This window comes from Hemiscyllium ocellatum, chromosome 38, assembly GCF_020745735.1.
Source record: "Hemiscyllium ocellatum isolate sHemOce1 chromosome 38, sHemOce1.pat.X.cur, whole genome shotgun sequence".
Lineage (NCBI taxonomy): Eukaryota > Metazoa > Chordata > Chondrichthyes > Orectolobiformes > Hemiscylliidae > Hemiscyllium > Hemiscyllium ocellatum.
In genome coordinates, this window is record NC_083438.1 from 19,767,036 (window position 1) to 19,773,035 (window position 6,000).

A 6,000-nucleotide genomic window follows, 5' to 3' on the forward strand; every position below is an offset into this window, starting at 1 on the left:
TTCACCAGTAGGTGTGCTGCCTACTATCGTTAAAAAGCCACTGGAGACACAGGTAACTCAAGAAGTGAAAGACCTTTATCCAGGAATTTTCCCTGATTATGTTATCACAAGATCACACAGGCACAAGCTGAAGTAGGAGAGATCAAAACGCACAGCTAAGAAAGCTGACATAGTGTTATCCGAAACTTACTTTGATCAGATAAGTGGAACAGAATTTTTGGTTTACAGCCGAAATATGAGAAGTTCAAACAGTTGTGTCAAAAGGCATTTATTGAGAAAGAAAATGAATGCATTCCTATGTGTCGTACATAACCAATGATGCCTTTATGAGGAAATGAAGATCATCACACATTCAAGAAGACGAGAAATGGGCAGAGATTTATCAAATTGTTTTGCCAGTAGGGCATAGAAATGAAGTGCTGTGAGTGGAGAATGAGCTGCCATTTCGACGATATTTAGCAGTGAGGGAAACACAGGCTAAAATACAAACACATTTTTACTATCCTGTACCAAACAAAAATGTCTTCAAATTGTGCCAGATGTGTCATATATATCAGTTGGGGAATCTTTCACAAGAGTCTTTAACCATTGTTTGTCTCCTCTACCTCAAACAAAAAAGGGGGAATATGTATTTATTAACAATAATAGATGTGTCGATGAGATTTCCAGAGGCAGTCCTATTAAGCAACTTCACAGCTAAACGGGTTGGCGAAAAACTGCTTTATTTTTAGCTAGCTACCAACAACCATGCCATGCCAGTATTATTCAGTCGATTGAGATAAGGGAATTCCCTTTGCAATTTTCGCGATCAGAGATGCACTGAAAAAAACGACCAAATTCGGTACATTTTTTGGGCATGAGGCAAGACGACAGTTAAAACAGATAAAGGAGAAGTCACTTAGACTACGTGTCCAATTTTGGAGAACGATTAAATAGAGCAGTACACTTAGTACCATTTGAACTTATCACGGCATGCAATGAAACAGGAAACGTCAAAGAAATCACACATCCGCAATTTTGCCATGAGGGAAAAAGGTATTGGTGTTGCTTCCATTGACGGCAAATATTTTAGAAACAAGGTTTAATTCACCGTACCAAATTCAGAATAAATTGAGTGAAATTAATTAATTTATAAGGACTCCACACAGGAAAGATATTTTGATAGGGCAGGAAAGCAAGAGGAGAATGTTATAGCACAGAAGAAAGAATCAAGTGCACAGCATTCTTAATTGGACATTCCTGAAATTAAATTGAATAATGACGAAGTTGTCAAAAATTAAGATATATTATTGAGTTAACTTCAACAACAAAATCGAAATGACCTGGAAAAGTTTTTATTATTCAATGTGGAGAAATATGGATATAAACTTGGAAGTACTCATCTAACTACCAACATCCTAACAGGTATAATCCTCTAAAGTTGACACAGGTTCAGAAATAGATAGAGTGCATGCTCTAAGATGGCATAACCGAAGTGAGTTACAGTGATTGAAGCTCATCCGTAGTCATGGTGCAGAATCCAGATGGTACACAATAGTCATATGTGGACTACCGCAAAGTCAACTCCATTACAAAAAATATCGGATGCATATTAAATTCAATGGTTGGAGGACAGTGTTGAAAAATTGTGACAAGCAACTTACATTTCTGAGTTTGACTTGCTCGTAGGCTATTGGCAATACCTCTGTCAGAAAGACCAAAGGCAATTTCGGATTTTGTAACGCCAAATGTACTGTAATAGTTCAAGGCCACGCCATTTGGGATGAAAACTACTCCAGCCACATTTCAGAGATTGACATATTAGGTAACTGCTGGATAAGGTAATTACGGTGAGGTGTATTTTGATGACCTGGTGACTTTTAGTCACTCATGGAAGGAGCATTTACAGCATTAATTGGCCATTTTCGATGGACTTCGGAAGGCAGTGAGTTGCCAAAGCCCAGGTAAACTTGCTGGGACATGCTTTCGGACATGGAAAAATGTTTGCACCAGATGCAAAAACGAACCTTACTGGTGAATTTCTCACAAACAAAAGCAGTACTACAGTTCCAGGGGTTGAGTGGATTTGAAAGTTTCTGCTGAACTTTACCAGCGTGCCTCCTCTACTCACCGAATTGTGAAAAAAGGGCAAGAGGTTTCAGTCGACAACGGAGTGTCAAAACGCATTTGAGAGCCTAAAATCTGTGTTAATCACTGCCCCAATATTACCCACATCAGATAAAATGAAACATTTCAAGGTGGCTACTGATGCCAGTGATGTGGGTATCCATGCCGGTGCTCCTGCAGAGCAATGGATAGAAAGACACTTTGGGTAATTTTCCAGGAAGTTGAACGTTCGTCAATAGAAATATTTAACGATGGAGGAAGAGACTTTAAGTGCAGCATTAGCATTGCAACATTTCAGTGCTTATGTTACCGGCAACGCAGCTGAGAAAACCAAATAACAGTGGTCACAACATTGACATTTGTGGGGAAAAAAAGGACAAAAATGCCTGACTGCTTCGATGAAGCTTGCTTTTGCAGCTATTCAATTTGATATTTGTGCATGTGGCAGGTCGCAAAACTGTGACTACCAATGCAGTCTCTATGCTTGAAAGAGCTACGGAGGAGTTCATTGGTGTGTGCACAGCAGCCTGAATTTGCATGGGCTTGTCCATGTGTGCACCTTTATGCTTGGTAAAGTGCATATGTACGTTTGGACTACTACCAGGATTTTGAAGGGTTAAAAATAAAGCCAGCGTTTTGTATTAATTGGTCTTTTTTTTATAGGGGGAGTTGCCACAAAGCAATTTGTTTCAAAAAACTGTTTCTTGGTTCAACGAGACTCTAACCTTGATTTTTATCAAAGGGGAAATAAAGCAGGCTTGGCTTCAATTCGTCTGGATTGATTCGGTGATGAAAATAATTTTCAGAGGGCTTTTGTTCATGTGTAAACAAATGAAACTTCAGCCCAAGTGGTCATGCTTTAGAAGTTATATGTATAAAGTAAAGGGAGTGGTCAGCTGTATAGCTGAGCTGAGATGTGCAGTTTTAGTTAATTCTTGAATTGGTTAGGAGTTAAACAGGGAGCTGTGTGGAAAGTTTCTCTCTTCCTCTGACCGTCAACTTCAACCTGCAAGCATGTGTTCCATTCATACTGTTTTTTTTAAAGGCAATTTGCTTCTTGAGATCGCTCTGTTTATTTTGAACAGCATAATTAAGGCTAATTGGATGTGTTGGGTTCTGTAGGCGTTCTTAATTCTACGCTTTGTGTTTCATTGGTAATTTTATCAATAACTATTTGTCTGATTGAAAGCCTAGTAGTCAACCTAGCTAACGTAATATAGGTACTTTTTGTTAACTGCACACTTTCCGAAATAAGTTGCAAAGTTAAGGTGTCAGCCTGCCTGTATTAGAATGCTTTGAGTGATCTGGCTTAGTCCATAACACAGCGAAAACTTTAAAGTTGAGCGTGGAAATATTTGAAAGATGATTGTGGAGCAACGTTTACTTCAAACATTGATTTGTAAAGGGCTATAACTGCAAGAGATAGTGGCAAATGCTGTTAGAGTTCCAGAACTTAAATATATTTTTTCACGTACTTGAAAAGGAAATATTGAGAGGCATTTTGACCAAACGCTTGCAAATAATGTGTTTTGTTTGAGAACCTGGTTGGCATGGACCACTTATAGTGAAGAATACGATTCCTTGCAGTTTGTATCCAGGACTCAACGAGCATATAATGTTCTATGGGAACTCGGTAATTTAACTTGTTTACTTTTCAACATGTGATTGCATTTTACATTTTGTTTCACATTGCAGAACTAACAAACAAAATAAGTGGGGATTTGAATTCTTCCGTGAATGTGCCAGTTTTCTTGTTGGCCACCTTGCTGTGAGAAGCTTCTACAATTGATTTTTATTGTATTACTCACGTGTTGAGTGCATTTATCATATAACTTATGTAAAACTAGATTAATAAACTAGGTCACTGTCGGATTATTTTCAATATGGCGAATTCTCCAGAAAGTCGTTAACATTAAGAGAAATACATGCGAATAATTCGAACTACTGTCAAAAACATAACAACCGTGGTTAACTGAAGTGAGACGCTTTGTATCAGAGAAACATCAATAATATGAACTCCTTTTGTTTTGTTTGAAATGAAAACGTATTGATTGAGGAATATACCCTTTACCAGAGGAGACAAATGAAAATTGGAATGTGAAGAAAAATGTACGGGACTTACAAGTGAGGAAAAAAACAACAAAAAAAACATGATATTCTGAAGCGGAACAGAAATTTTTGATTGAGAAGAAGTGATGAATAATACGCACTTTCGTGGATGGAGAAATGGAGAGGTGACATAAACGTGAGGCATGCAGAAGGCAACATTCACTTTGGCGTTTGCTGCCGTGAAGTCTATCAAAAAACAGTAAATATAAAAGGACCAATATGTTTATCTATTCTTAAAAGAAAACATGGAGATCCACATAACTTGGCGATATATTAAGTTTTTGGTACAGTTAGTGCACGGAAATTTCTTCTTTAAATTTTAAACACCTTTGTACTCCTCTTTGGATCATTCTAATCCAAGTGACAGCATTTCTATAATTTGTCTGTTTAAGTTAATGACAACGACAAAATTCATCAACCTAACGAGGAAATATATGTATACATCTGGAGCCTCAAGTTTCAACATTAAGTGCAAACGTGGCTCTGAGAATATGACTACAAGCAACACTCACCGAAGAAGATGAGCGCGATACTTATATTTGCTTGGGATGTACGGATAATCAAACATTCAAAACAGATCAATTCTAATTCAGGAAAAAAAGTATAGTGACAATAGCTATATATTATCTATCTAATCATAGCAAAACTGACAAAAAGGCAAATATTAAGTAGAAATTTAAAATCGTAGGGGGACAAAAACCAAAACGAGTGATGTTAAACAAAACTGGGATTTAGACGATTTCTGCTTGATAAAACACTTGATTAATACAGAGGAATGGCATTATTGTTGTTAAATAATCTCCCTGCAATCGTTATGTGACAAAGGTGAGGTCATATATTGTGGTGTAGATAATCCAGCAAAAGGTATAGCTGTCAATTATTTTGAATCTTACGTTTACTTTCGAGTTTAATAGCATTGCTGGCATAAATACCGCGGTGATATTTCCACTTACTGCTCTTATGAATCTGAAGGCGTTTACTGATCCCTCAAGAGAGTTTGAAATCTGGCACGGACCTAATAAGCAGACTTTTAAAAACGTAACGTTTTGTTGTGACATAAAGAGTTGGAACTGAGTCGCTATGTTACACAACAATGTCGATTTTGGCCAATCAGTTTAAATTATGCCCTCAAGATACCAAAATCCAACCGAATTTCAATGCTACTATTTTTACGATAGAAAAACACTGAGACGGTTGCATCACACATTTTGGACATTTGGACAGAATGGCAACGTGCACCAAAAATAAAAACAGAACACAGAATCGATTTTGGAAACGTACCAGCTCATATGAAATCTGTGCATCAGAAGACAGAAGAAAAGTCACAGGAACATCTGCAAAGGAGAATTCAGAGGAGAATCGACGCAGCTGACTGGTTTTTTTATATTTAAATGTTCTTCATTTCGGGAGGTTTGTCAGATCAGGATTTTGTTGCAGATTAGAATACAGATAAATTGACCAGCCAAAGAATGTTTACACTGAAGGAAGTTGTTGTTTAATGGTGTATTTGTTTTTTATCGTTAAATAAATGGGTTGTTTCTTTTTTTCTTTGTCACATACTTTTCCAAATTACGAGACAAGGTCGGCTCTTCTATGTGTGTGGTTTAACTTAGCAGAAGATTTTAGCCCGTTTCATAGCAGTTTAAGGCTGAGGTGCGTGATTTGTACAGCCTTGGACAGATACAGTCTGAGCATTAGACACATTTCAATAGATTGAGGGGACGAAAAGTGCCCTGTGGATATAAGGACTTGATGGTTTCTGTGCTGGATCTTCCAGATAAATCG